The sequence below is a fragment of the Rhinolophus sinicus genome, chromosome X (assembly GCF_036562045.2).
Source record: "Rhinolophus sinicus isolate RSC01 chromosome X, ASM3656204v1, whole genome shotgun sequence".
Classification (NCBI taxonomy): domain Eukaryota; kingdom Metazoa; phylum Chordata; class Mammalia; order Chiroptera; family Rhinolophidae; genus Rhinolophus; species Rhinolophus sinicus.
The window spans coordinates 14,670,460-14,685,482 of NC_133768.1; the positions used below are offsets into that span (position 1 = coordinate 14,670,460).

Consider the following 15,023-nt stretch of genomic DNA (forward strand, 5'->3'; position numbering starts at 1 on the left):
GCACCTGGGGCTTCAGAGGGGACGAGGGTCATTTACAGGACAAGTAAGAAGAACAGATGTTTAGTAATTAGATGCTTGTCCTGTCCTACAGATTAGTTATGAAAAGTTATTTCTGCTGATATCATTTATTAAGAGCAAAACTCCAATTTAAATTCTTTAAGGTAGAAGTAAAAGTTTCTCATGAGCCCCACAGGGTATCGATACCCTTCATCTCAAAATAATCCATATGCCAAAGTGGCACATCTTGAGGGAGCTTGTTCTGAACCCCTTCAGAGGTAAGGCCTGTACCCAGGGCATCAGACTATGGCCTACACTCATAACCACTATATTGCACTACCTTGGGATGAAATGCTATGAGTTTTGTACACACAGTCTTATCTGATATTATTACTTTCATTACTTAGCTCTGTCCCAACACTTTCACACTGTTCTAATTAATCAGTGCTTACTCTCCTGTTTTTCCAAATGAAGCTATGAGCTACTTGAAAGCAAGGACTGCTGTGTCCTAAATGGCCGACGCTCATAAAATGTATGCAGCAGGACCAGGGCTTGAGTGAGGTACTCACTTCCAGTGTGAAATTTAAGAGGGCTCAAAAAAAGTCAGCAATCAAGATGAATAATATTTTAATGCAAAGTTTTTTAAAAACCAAAATATGCCATGCTGAGTCATATGGGAGCCTGAGGCAAAAGGAAAAATCAGAAATAGTGATCCTATCTTTAAAAATATTGGCATTTGGGTCATATCATGGAATTTTTGCATTAATTTTGACTTCTTAAAAATATTGCACTAAAATATTATTTTTCTTGATTATTGAGTTTTTTGGTGTATCCCCACCTTAAAATTTGCTCTTGAGGTAAGTACCTCGTTTTCCTTACCCGAGTCCAGGCAGTGGGTATAACTGAATAAATGGTTGAGTTCACATGCCAACATCTACATTTTATAGAAGAGAAAACTGAGACCAAGGTGCACAGAAGTGGAAAACTTTATTCAAGGCCACACAACTAAATGGTGTTGATTCTTTTGGAATTGCAACATCAACTTTGTAACTTCTGCTATCCCAAACTTAATATCTTAAAAATGGAATTTATGCTCTGGCTAAGAACAATGAATGGTACAAACAAATGAAATTTATAGGTAGGACAAAAACGTGAGCCAATGGTTTAGAGGTTGCTCTAACAAATGCATTATCAGCTACTTACATATTATAATATTGAAACATAAGACTTGATTGCCATCATTGTAAAAAAATTATTATCATTAATTTATTCAACAAACATTTATTCAGTACCTACCATGGAATTGATTTTCTTTTGTGTTTTTTAGTAGAACTCCTACTGGGCCATAAGATGAGCCCAAAACACAGGTAAATCAATTAATTTGTTAGATTAACCTCTGGATATAATGGCATTAAATGAAATGACTATGTGTTTTATATCTATAAAAAAATAAAACCAGAGCATAGTTGCTACTCTCAGTGAATAATGGAAAAGACAAATATAGCAACACACATAAGTCAACAAAACTTAAAGTTGTAAGAGACATTGTTTCTAGGAAATTCTTTGTATTTGCCTGACTCGTCTGAAGTTGGTTATCTTGGTTATTTCAAGCAGGTTGTTAACAAGGTCACAGCCATTGACCAACACTCTCAAAAGGTCCCTCAAAGAGCATGTCCTGCTAACAATGACTCATTCCTTAACCACTCACTGAGTACCTACCATGTACCAGATTGTGTGTTAGATACTGGGGCTACTCGGCTCTGGAGTCAGGGATTGCTTTCAGTGGGGAGGAGATGGGAGAAGGTCAACAGGCAAGAGTTCAGAGGTCTACCAGGAAGGTTCATGGAAGACTTCTCAGAGGGGCCAGGAGCATCCCCATTTAGAGTTGGGGTGTTTGAAAGGGCCCAATAGATAACTCCCCATTGGAGATCTGAATTACTTATAAAATAAGACAAAGAAATTGGCAGTTAAAGACCGAACTATTACCTTTATTCCTGATACAGCGTATATTGGAGACTGTGGCTTATACCTGCCAACAAGTGGGCTTCGCAGTGCTGAACCTCACAATTAGACTTACCCACCCACCCGGCATCCCTGGACCAAAGCAGACCTTGACAACTTCAGGGACAAACTCTGCCTCTGGAACACTGGAAGAGAATGGTGGCTCCCTGGGGCAGCGTGCACCCAAAAAGGTAGGATTGGACGACGTGTGTCCATATATTTTGTGTGCCGTATAAACAGTGTGATGGAAATGTGCACGTGTATATAAGTGAACTTTAATATGCTTCCTAGAAGTACTTAGCATTTGAGCCATCTAATCAAGAATCTACATTCTGGAGAGGTTTAAGCACTATAAATATTGTTATCTAAATCTATACCCAGATTTAGATATGGGTATATCTAAGTTATTAATAAACTTAATAAATAAAAAGGTTAATAAATTTAAAAAAATAATAAATATGTTAGAAGTAATTTTTCATTAGTGCAATGATTGACATTATATATATATATATATATATATATATATATATATATATATATGGCCGACTAGAAAGATTTGACTGGCTCAACTGCCTTTGCACAAATGAGGTGTACGAATCTGGCATGCTGAGTAGTCTAATGTCTTTAGAGCGGTGCCCTGGGTCTAAAGCCTGGTGCGTCCTGTGCCCACCATGTCATGGAAAATTCAGTTGGAGGCTTAACTGTTGGATTGGCTGGCTCCAGGTCTCTCACAAGGCTACAATCCAGCTGTCAGCCAGGACTACAGCTGTCTGAGACTTGATAAGGCTAGAGGGTCCCCTTCCAAGAATATTCACAAGAGCCCTCAGTTCCTTGTCATGTGGATGTGGGCCTCTCCATTGGGCTGCTCACATGTGGCAGCTGGCTTGACCCAGAATGGATGATGGTGATGATGATGATGATGAGAGAGAGAGAAAGAGAGAGAGATCTCACTTCCTTTTATGATCAAGTCTAAAGTCACCATCACTGTAATTTATTCTATTCATTAGAAGCAAGTCACTACTAAATCCAGCCCCCCTCCAGGGAAAAGTATTACACAATATCAAGGGATCATTGGCGGCCATACTGGAGGCTACCCAGCACACCTTGTGAATTGTTAACTGACTACGCAAGTGGCAGCCTCCAGATGCTGTGAAAGTGGTTACACATTATTTATCAACCTTTCTCTCATAGTTTTGCAAACATAGTAACACCAGTACCTCTTTGCTCTGCAAATGCAAAGGGCACTCCAGCAGGTAAATGGACAGTAATAACAACTCCCTTTGCACTGCAAAGATTCAAGGGAGGTTCGGATGAATTGCTTTGAGGCAGTTTTTGTTTGTGTCTTTGAAGTACAAGATTGTTCCTTAATTAGAACGATAGTTCGGTTTGTATTTCTCAGGCCCACCTCCACCAAGCCAGCAAAACTAGATGCCAGTCTGAGCATAAAAAAAGAACTATTGACTCTGATAGTTCATTTTATTTAAACCCTTATTCTAAGATGACCTGTGAAAACAAGCAAAGTGTCACTATAATCAGGAATTTTTGAGTGAAAGTTGTCAGTATTTTCCAAAGAACAAAATGTGGATTTGCTTCAGGGAGGTTAAAAAATTTCTTTTCTTGGTTTTAAAACACACACACTTTCTCTTTCATGAAAACATTAAAGTAAAAAAAAAAACAACTAAATGCTTTGCTTGCTAATAAATTTACTAAATAGAGATTTGGGCTGAGTTAGCCAGAGGCAAACATGGTCTCATGTGAGTATTTTCTAGTCGGTATACCGATATGGTCATTTGATGGGTTAGAGATGTGGGCCCTTTGTCTATTTTTAGCCCATTATTTCTGCAGCCTCAGCCAGTGCCCGTGCAACTTCATTCGTGGGATGAGGCTCTTCATACCAGTTCCAGATAAAACCTCCAAATAAGCAATGAAATGTTCATGGGAAAAACACATGGTAAAGGGAAAAAACAATTTTCCTCTCACAGGGCATTTGAATCAGGCTATCCCAATAGAGAAATGAAATTTGCCTAGTTAGCATTAAACACACAAAGATGAGTGAAATGAAAATTTGCCAGTGATGCTATGGGTGTGAACATTTTCACACAGCCTTTCCCCCCAGTTTTGCACGGTGGTTGTCAAACCTGGCCCAGATGTTTCACATCAGTCTTCCGAGATCACTTCTGCCTAGGCCGGCAGAAGCTCAGCGTTTGCTCTGGATGAATTTCCCTACACTCTGTACCTTCAAGACCAAATGCATCTTAGATCTTAGCGTTTTGTACCGCCTTGGCAAGCTCCGTGTGGCTGGTAACTTTAGCTATAAAAAATGCTTTTAAATAATTTCTGTGATAATTAGATTAAGGTTTGTGCTTTGAAGTTGGCCTCTAGTTGGCATTTGGGTATCACTTAACAAAATCAGACCAGGCTTTTGTGCTCCTATGTTGCACCCCGTGGCCGTGGAGCCTATTAAGTTTTTACTTCAAGGCCAGATTAGTGGATCTGAGCAAGTTTATCAACACCAATACATCTTTGAGAAAGGTGCTTTTTTTCAGGTAGCATTTTCTCCTTTCCTCAACCAGCTCTCTTTTCTATCAGATTTTTAAATAACAATTCATGTTGACCTAGGTTAGTGCTTCTCAAACACTAATGTGCATATGAATCAGGAAACATCTTGTTAAAAAGTAGGTTCTGATTCAGTAGATCTGGGGTGGGGCCTGATAGTCTACATTTCTAATGAGTGTCCAGATTATGCTGATGTGGCCAATTCCAGACCTACTTTGAGTCTCAAGGGTCTAGAACTAAAGCAATAGTGATTATAGGCAAAAATTGTTTTGCTTTAATATAAACCTAGGTGAGCCATGGAAGGATTGAGAAATAACAGCTTCTCACCTAAAGAGTCTCTCTCTCTCTCTCTCTCTCTCTCTCTCTCTCTCTCTCTCTCTCTCTCTCTCTCTCGGCAAGCTCTATTTTTTTTTAAATTTTTAATGTAACAAGCTTATATAGCCTATTCAGGAGAAATTTATTGAGATGATTACATGTATTTGTTAGACCTATGTTCCATAAAATCCATATAAATGGTAAATTTTAATATTTCTATATCCTATCCTTACTTAATAGAGTTATAATAATAAAGTTATATTTTAATAAAATATTAAAACTTCTCTTTTGAAATATAATTATCAAGCCAAATTTGATAACATATTAATTGTTCATTTGTCTCTGTAAATGCCTGCAGTATTTAGTATGATAAATTTTCCTGCTTCAGTTAAAAACCAAGCCAGTGTCTGTGGGTTTCAGAGCTCTCCAAATAAAAGATAGAAAAGTAAATAAAACTAACACTTGATTCTCAAAAGCACCATAGGAGAGTAGCTGAATAATTAGTTATCTGGGGAAACTAATACAGGCTGTGAGGTTAGGATATTTTGAGCGATAGCCATGGCTCAATTTAACTGGTATCTATCTGGTATCTATAGGAAAATACTTTGGGATATATATATTTTTATTTTTTTATCTTTTTATTAGTTTCAGGTACACAAGACAAACCAATACTTAGACGTTTATCATTTATATCCCTCACACTGTGTGAACCCCCCCTCCCCCCATCCACTATCCCTCTGACATCGCACACAGGGCAAACTCTTAAATTTTCTTCTGGCTACCTAGGTTTGAATATAGGAAATACTGTTTGAGCCACTTTAGATCGATGAACATATTCCTTGTTTCTAATGACTGTAGTAAGTAATGGAAATTGGATGGACATTTTTAGCAATTGTCTTTTCTCTTTAAAACGTCAGCACATTAGCTGTGGTTTGTTGTGGTTTATTCATTTGAAGTGACCTCCAGTGCTGCTCAGGAAACACTCTACATGCTACTTGAAGATAATTAATCATACTGAACTAGTGATTGGTTTTTAAAAGCCTTTCTAATGTCAATACATTCTCAAGGACTTGCATTGTCATTCTCTCTCTCTCTCTCTCTCTCTCTCTCTCTCTCTCTCTCTCTCTCTCTCTCTCTCTCTCTCTCTCAATTGACCTATGTCCTACAAACTCCAGAAAGCTTCCTAAACTTGTTGGCTAATACTAAAATTAGAAGTAGCAAGATGAAGGAGCCCCATCTCTTTAAGGATGTCCTGTCTAGCTCTGAGAAGAAAACTGGCTAAGCCAGATGGGACCTTAGCCGTTAGAGGACTAGAGAAAAATTCCCTTTGCTAGCCACTGTAGAGTTTCAGACAATTCCAAAGAACTGGTCACACTCAATTTGACACACACGATTTAATTTCACAGAATTCGTCCCCTTTTAGGTCTTTCTTGTACTTAAACAATGTGCGGTCTGCAGAGAGGGAAAAGCAAACGATTCCCACTGGATCTCTTTCTTGGATTGGATTTACTTACCAGGATCTTGTAGAGCAAATACCCAGGACAGAAACAATGCAATTCACAATTTCTATCTAAGTTACTCCAATGTCTTGGCAAGTCTGGAACACTTGGTAGGTGACTTTCTTTGAGTTGTAATTCAGGGCTTGCCATTTCCCTTGCTGTTATGAAGAAAAGTAGTAGCTGTCTTTATGCTACATTACCCTGGATAGAGGGGCCTCAGGAACCACAGTATCTGGGTTCAAACGACTGCTTCATGACTTAAGTCACTTAACCTCAGTTTCCTCATCTGAAAATGGAGATAATAAAAGTACCTTCTGTGTAGAAAGTTTGAAGGAGTACTTCCTGGCACAATAAAGTGCTCAATAAAAGTTACCAATTATTTTAGTCCAATTCAACACAATTAACTGCAAAATGGCCAACATGGATCATTGCAACATGATCTACTACAGATTCTGTCCATGTGACTCTATAAACAGCCGGTCAGTTGTCTGTATAAAGTCAATTCAATGGTTTGAGGGTGTGACAAGGTAGCCACATGTGCCCAGAACATCAGAGGATAGCAAATGTAATTGTTTCTTCCCAACCCATGAAGCCCTGAGTGAGAACATAAGTGAGGAAAATGCTTTGAAGAGTTGAATGCCCCACAATGAAAAGAAACACATGCTCAATAGTAATTGCTATAAGCTACATTACTATACTACAATCCTGGATTTTATGTTTAGTTTCTCCTTTTCTAAAACCCTATGTGGTACAGGTCAACCAATATTCAGCTGTGTATTAAGTCCACGGCCCTGAATTAGGTGCTGTGAGAACTTCAAAGATGATGTAAAACAAGGTTTCTGCTCTCAAAGGTTTGGAAATCTATACTTGGGAGATCAAGCGTCTGCAATTCATTACAAGGATGGGGAGAAGTGCTCCAGTACAGATTCAGAGAGCCACCGGGGTTTTCGAAATGCTATCATGATAATGAAAGATCAACTGAGGCATCCCTATTTAGAAGATGGTTTTACATCTTAAAGAATTCTGGTTCACTTCTACAATGGCCAAAAACTGTGTGTGTGTGTGTGTGTGTGTGTGTGTGTGTGTGTGTGTGCACAAATTTGCTACCCCGGTCCAGTCTAAAGCGAGTATTTTTCTTTCTTTTTTTAAAATTAATTCAACAAATAATGATTAAGAGCATATTATGTGTGCTAGGAATTGTGCCTTATTTATTCTAGTCACACTTGTACACAAGAATCCAGAGTCCTTCAGGCCATAGCCTTTACTAAAACAAATAAATTAGGGTAAAAAATCTTTCATTCTTCAATTAAGCAAATTATCTATGTAGGCCAATTTTAAGGTACAAGATTAGTTTTAGAAACAGTCATCAAGATGTTGGTGGAAAAATCCAAAGTTTAATTATGCATAAATGTGTACTAAAACCAGAAATGACCCTCAATACCTTTTACAGTAAAAGTAGAGTTGTTGCCTATATGCCTTTTGCAATGTCATTCCATTCATAATCATTTTTTTAAAAGATTTTATTGGGGAAGGGAACAGGACTTTATTGGGGAACAGTGTGCACTTTCAGGACTTTTCTCCAAGTCAAGTTGCTGTCCTTTCAATCTTAGTTGTGGAGGGTTCTGTTCAGCTTCAAGTTGTTGTTCTTTCAGTCTTAGTTGTGGAGGGTACAACTCAGCTCCAGGTCTAGTTGCCGTTGTTAGTTGCAGGGGGCACAGCCCACCATCCCTTGCGGGAGTCAAACCGGCAACCCTGTGGTTGAGAGGACACACTCCAACCAACTGAGCCATCCGGGAGCTCAGTGGCAGCTCAGCTCAAGGTGCCATGTTCAACTTTAGTTACAGGGGGCGCTGCCCACCATCCCTTGTGGGAGTCGAGGAATTGAACTGGCAACCTTGTGGTTGAGAGCCCGCGCTCCAACCAACAACTGAGCCATCTGGGAGGCAGCTCAGCTCAAGGTGCCGTGTTCAATCTTAGTTGCAGGGGGTGGGGCCCACCATCCCTTGCGGGATTTGAGGAATTGAACTGGCAACCTTGTGGTTGAGAGCCCACTGGCCCATGTAGGAATCGAACCGGCAGCCTTCAGAGTTAGGAGCACAGAGCTCTAACCGCCTGAGCCACCGGGCCGGCCCCCATTGATAATCATTTTATTTGTAGAGTATTAATAGCTATCAAAAGAAAATAGAAACAGGTTGCAATCAGGTCCATACTTCAGGAGCACTGTAATAATCCCAATTTGCTGAATGCCAAGGATAAAATCACTGGGAAGCCAAGCAGATGGGGCCATTTTATGTTCAACTATGGCACACTCAACCTTTGACATGAGATCTGTTTGTGAACTAAGAAATGTTAGCTTAAACCTCAGGGCCTCTTAAACCCTTGACCTCTCTGAAAAATGCTGGAGGATATGTTGAGGCAAATAGTTTAGGAAAGTTCAAAATAGAAATAAATGTTTGATGAATATATCTGAACCCTTGACATTTCAGCCCTGTTGGTGCAGGACCTCTTGTCTACATTTTATGTTATATAAAAGCCTTGGTGTGCATAAAATGCAGAATCTTGGGTCCTGCACCCAAAGATGCCGATTCATTAAGTCTGGAGGTTCACCTGGAAATCTACACTTTTAGCAAACAGCTCTAGGTGATTCTGATGTTGGTGGTCCAGGGACCGTTCCTGAAGAAGGCAGTTCTGTAGCTCTTCTTGAGATGGTAACAGTGCAACCCAACCCTGCCTGCCACCCTCTGCTTACACTGCTGTTACTAAATATCCTTCAACAAAGATCTTCAAGGGGATGACTTTCATGTAGTTTGACATTTTGAAATACGTTCTGAATTATCCTCAGTTATAACAGCTAGTTTTGGTTCAATACCTATGATTTGTTCACTAAAATCTAACTACAATTAATGACTATGCAAGGGCCTATCTGATAACTCGCTATAGCCACACTATATGTTTGGCCAGAGTACTCTGGTTAGATAACAGAGGTGGGGCTGCCTGTTCACCCAGTTTTGAAATCTAAATGAAATGTTAGAATTCAAATAAAGGACTCTGAGCCTATCATCATTATATGTCAGAAAAGTTATTTTGTCATTTGGAACAAATACTCATAGACAGTACCTATACATTAAAAAGATGTTGAAAAGGTAAAGAGATGGGGTTGAATTTAGACAAAGATCTGGTTATTTTAACAATTTGTATATAGTGTTGTTGTTTTTTTGGTGAATTTCACCAGCTAGTGCTTCTGTTTATCTTTCTAAATTAATTTAGATATGTTGATGCAAGCAGGATTTGAGACAGCTTCTGGTGAATTCTAGACTGCTTCTGAGTAGCTTATCCCTCATCACAAACATTTGGAGGCGGGGAAGAGTCAGGAAGCAGCTGCACTAGACAAAAGCTTTTCTCCACTTGCATATGGGCTGGACCATCTCTACAAAAGAGGCCAGACAAGCTCTCAAAAATGATGTACAAGGCAGAGTTCCTATGGGAGCCAACTATTTACTTCCTCCCTTTTTATCCTTTCTTTTTCCTCTGTTGGCATCCTGCAGAAGGGAAGGGAAGTGTGGTAGAATGTATTGTTTGTTCACAATTCTTCCTTCTATTCCCTTTACTGTACCATGGCTTCACTAGGTAGATTATGCTTCTCTGTCCCATTGACTTTGAGCTTGGCCATATGACTTGCTCTGGCCAAGGGAAAGTGGGCACAAGTGATCAGAATGAGTTCTGAGCCGAGATGCTAAATGGCATTGAAAATTTCTGCCAGGCTCTTCTTGTGTATCTGTCATCTACCATGAGAAGAGTATGCCTTAGGAAGCTGCTGATTCCAGAATGAGACACACGTAGAACAAGCCCCAATCTGATTCAAAGCCTTATGCAGAGCTGCCATAACTGACTGAGAAACACATGAGTGAAAACAATAAATGTTGTTTTAGCAAACCACTAGGGTTTTGAGAGGGGGTTGTTTGTTATGCAGCAGCATGATAGCATTAGCTGACTAATGCAGGAGGGTAACCTCCATTTACTCAGGACTCACTCCTTGCCAAGCACTATTTACATTAGCTCCTTTAACCTACAAAATTTCCTTCAAAGGTCTACTGATGCTCCCTTCTTTCATGAAACATTTGCTCAGAGAGGACAAGGGCACACAGCAAATAGGTGGCTGAGCCAGAAATTCAAATTCAGTGTGCCCATGTGCGAATACAGTGATTATTTCATGGCTTTTTTGTACCTTCCTGCCCTGAATTAGGTGCTGTCACACCACAGATGATAGCAACAACACCGTAAAAGTAATCTCTCTCTTTTAGGAAGGGCTTTACAGGCCAACGCACTTTCATGTATCTTTTTTCATCAATAAGAAAATGTCCAATTACTAATTGGGGTACTTAGTTCCGCTCTAGATTGAATCACAGCCCATAAGACTTGAAATGGTATCTTCAGTTCGGGAAGTTTTGTGCTTTAGAAAGCACATGGAGGCTTAAAGTAGACTGGAATATTCTAAGGTTATAAGTATGAGAGAAAATATACCAGATAAAAACCAATTGAGCCAGTGTTTGGAGCTTTTCTTGACCAAAGTAGACAGACTCCATAGAAACTACTCAGGACCCTCCCTCTGACCCCCCTGGAGGAGAAGGCACTCAAAAGTCACCACCAATATTGTCACTATTGACACTCAGAAAGAACAGCAATGTTTTCCAACTCTGGCTGCACATTAGAATCACTTGGGGAGCTGAAGAAACAGAAACATCTGGGTCCAGCTGTCAGACCAAGTCCAAAATTTCTGAGTGAGAGGTGGGGCATCTATATTTTTTGAAGTTCTTCTGGCAATTCTAATATGCAACCAGAATTACATCTCACTAAACTAGAAGATGGGACACAGAAGATGTATTTGCTGGCATTTAACATTGAAAATCAATTCCAGTCATTGGCCCATACCTGGATATTGGACTGAGGTTCAGCTTTGCATGTCTTTGAAATTCCTACCCAGTGACTGTCCCATTATTCTTGATCATTTATCTTTCCTCCACTGAATATTTACTGAATCCATAGTTATTTACTGAAACCCATGTCTGTGTCAATTCCTAGAACGGGTTTGCCAAGGCCTGCGGTGTAAAAGTCTATAGAGTTTGTAAGGAATTCCCTAAAACAGAGGCCACTAACTTAATAGGAGAGACGTCACTGGCTTCATTAGCCAAATAAATAAATAAATGCAAAGACTGTCATTTATATAGATTCTATACATGATTCACACTCTCCTATAACTATTTTGGGGCACTGACATTCTGGTTTCATTTGGACATTCAAGCTCCCAAGAATTAACTGATTTGCATAGGCCCAGATTGTGATCCTGTGTGCTAACTTTCTTCTGCATACAGAGACCCCTTGTGGCACTTATCTGATTGCCTCCCCAGGTTATGTGAGAAACTTTCTATTTCTTTTACAGCAAGACAAACAACTCCCTTATTGCACTGGTGGCAATTAAGTTCAATACATTTGAATAAAAGTAATATCTAATATTTATGGAGTACTTTCTATGTGCCAGGTACTCTTCTTAGTGTTGTATGTGTAGTAACTCATTTAATCCTTAACCTGATGAGGTAGTAGGTGATTTGCTATCCCCATTTTACAGATGAAAAAACTGAGGCACAGAAAAGTTGAGTAAGGTGTCCAAGGTCGCACACTTATTAAATGATAAAACTGGAATTTGAACCCAGAAAGATTCATTTCAGAATCTGGATTTTTAGCCACTGGAATATATTGCATTCCCTAGTAGGTAGGGGACCTGTGTAAATACATTTCGGGAAAGGATGTAGGGCAACTGGTAATCTCATTACTGCTTGTCAAAGCACAAATTGGTACAACTACAAACAAATTGGCAGTAACTATTAAAGCTGAACGGATGCTTACCCTGTGACTTAGTAATTCTTGGGTATGCAACCCCCAAAATGTATGCTTGTGTTGATGAAATGACGTGAATTTGAATGTTTATAGCACTACTAATAACAACAGTAAACTGGAAACTACTCAAATGTCCATCAACAGGAAAGTAGATAAATAAATTCTGGTGTATTTACACCACTATGCAGCAATGAGAATAACCAATCTATAACTACACAGAGTAATAACGATGGATTTCACAAACACGATGTTGACTAAAAGAAGTGAGGAAAAAAGCACATGCTGTATGATTCTATTTATATGAAGTTCAAAAACAGGCAAAAAAGATCTCTGCTATTAGGGGTCTGGCTGTTGGTTACTCTTAGGGGTAGCAGTTGTGACCGCAAGGAGTACTTAGGGAAGAGGTCTTCTTGGGTGCTGGCTACAGGCATATATCTAAGTTTTGACAATTCAGTGAGCTGCACATTTAGGTTATATGCATTTTTCTGTATGGATACTATATATCAGTAAAAAGTTTGAAAGGGTACTCTCTATGATCATATATTATCTAGAGTTAGGAGACTTAGGTAAATATTTTCAAATAAACAATGCATATTTAAGAAAAAGTCATTCCAGGCAATCAAAGAGTACGTTTCTGATGTCTCTAGTTCTTCCCTGCTTTCCCACTTCTTACCACAAACGCCAACCTAATGAGTTAACAATAATAAGAGAAAATGATCACGTCAGCCAGGCATATGAGACAGGTTCAGCGTGCTTGTGCCCGCCCCCAGACAGGGGTTTGAAAGTGGAGGACTAATCAGAGCTGTGTGAAGGTGCAGTTGGTAGAAGGCATCAGAACAAAGCGTCCATGCTTCTCTCACCTTTGCATTTTCTGGAGCCCCCGTTACAAGGGTATGCAGAGCAAGTGAAAGCAGGAGGTAGGTTTCTTTTGTAGGAATCTTCAAGAGTGAGGAAACTGAGGTCTAGAGTGAGAAGCCACACCACATGACATTCTGCCGAAGGGCAATCCCCTTTAGGAAGGATTTGATGGAAGCGGGTGGGGGCTGCCTCCCTAAGAAGTCTCACTACTCCTGCACCCCTGTGGAATCAACCATTTGAGAGGTACGGCCCAATCCACAGAGCCCCATTTATCCCACTTCTACTTTTGAGAGAGAAAGACTTCATAAACTGTCACAAAGGCAATGCTTGGCCAGGGAAAACACTAACTTCTGTTTGCTTCAGAAGCACACCTATAAAAAATGTTCATCACTTACAGATGCCTTCAGCCAAGTTCTTAGTTCCATAGGAATAATTTTTGAATCTAGATCAAAAGTTGTAATACAAACAGCCACAAAATTGACTTCTATATCAGGCAAAACGATGGTTCCCTTCCTTGTCCCAGCCCATGATAACTAGAAGCCATGAAGCCACAATCTCTGTTTCCTTCTCTCTCTCCGTGCATGGCACAGAATCATGGATAATTAAATATGAGATAACTTTGGCAAACACTTTTCTTAGAGTTTTGCTGATTATTCTCAGGGGGAAAATCATATTAAAAAGAACTAATTTGATTTAATGATTGAATTCATCCAATCATTTAGTGAATTTGCTTCCAGGCCTGATTTCCAGTTGCATTTTAAATCTCACGCTATTTTCAGGATCAGATTTATTCCCCCCTCATTGTCCCCATGACCTCTCCCATTCATCTCCCTCCCTCTCCATTCCAGGCTCACCCACTACCCACCTGAAGTCTTTCTTTCCCATCAGGACTTAGTGGGACTGAAGCTGAGAATTCCAACATGGCTTCAGTGGTGGGAAGATTTCCCTAAAAATGGGTCTGAATATTCAAATATTGTAAAAAGGCTTTGGCTCCCTTCTGGGTTACCACCTGGGAACATTGTTCATCACCTCAGCCCGGTGGTTTGGTGCCCTCGGGTTGGCTATGAGAACAATCACCAACTTTCAAAACCTTTTCAGTGTCCTTATGACAGCAGGGTTGTGGCTTCCAGCTTCCATTATTACTGCAGCCTGGATTTACTAAGGAGCTACAGCGGGGGCATGAGGGGTCCTCAGGAAGCAAGGTGTCCCAGCTGAGTCCCAAATCAGGAGTCGTATGTCAGCAGAACCACCGGGCTGAGAGTACCTATTGCTTGAGTTGATTTGAGGTACTTTTCATTTGGGGGCAAAAAGAGGAGGAAAGACCCCTGGAGAGAGGCGCAAAGGGAGACAAATCCTTGGTCTGGTGTCTGCCCTGTGCCTGATCTGATGAGCGTTCTGAAATCCTAGAAAGAGAAGGGTCAGGGCCTAAAGCTGAAAGGGCTCCATTCATCAGAGACTTTCTGACATGCTGGGCCCAAGAAGGGGTCATGCTCTCCCAGCCCTCCTCTACCGCAGACCATCACATAGCGTTGGCACCTCGGGGCCTTGGGGTATGGCAGTTCACAGAAGAGAAACAGGTGCCTACCTGGCAAGCGTCAGGAACTAGGTGCTTGGCAACAAGGACAGCTCAGAAGAATGTGGGCAACTGCTTTCTTGAATACCTACCTGTAAGACACTTGTCTTGCAAAGTCCCAGGGATGGGGTGGGTAGTGATAGGCTAGGAGTCCATAATTTGGGCATAAATGTTAATGTAACATCATTCATACCCAAAACTGCTGAGATCTGGGAATATTTTAATTATTCTAGAAAAGAGTGTGCTCCCCAATCTAGGATTACACAGATTGTTTTGTTGGACTGTTTCCATAATATTAAGGTGCTCTGTGAAAAGAATATTCAGTAGTCAAA

At 40.1% G+C, this 15,023-nt stretch overlaps 1 long non-coding RNA gene across 3 annotated transcripts in view; it reads left to right on the forward strand.

The window, feature by feature from the left end:
- Positions 1–15,023, forward strand: part of LOC109460239 (uncharacterized) — a 253,015-nt gene that overhangs the window by 148,694 nt on the left and 89,298 nt on the right. For all 3 annotated transcript variants that reach the window (XR_012493329.1, XR_012493328.1, XR_012493327.1), the window contains one exon: positions 2,001–2,189. This is a non-coding gene — a long non-coding RNA (uncharacterized LOC109460239). The remainder of the gene's footprint in view (positions 1–2,000; positions 2,190–15,023) is intronic.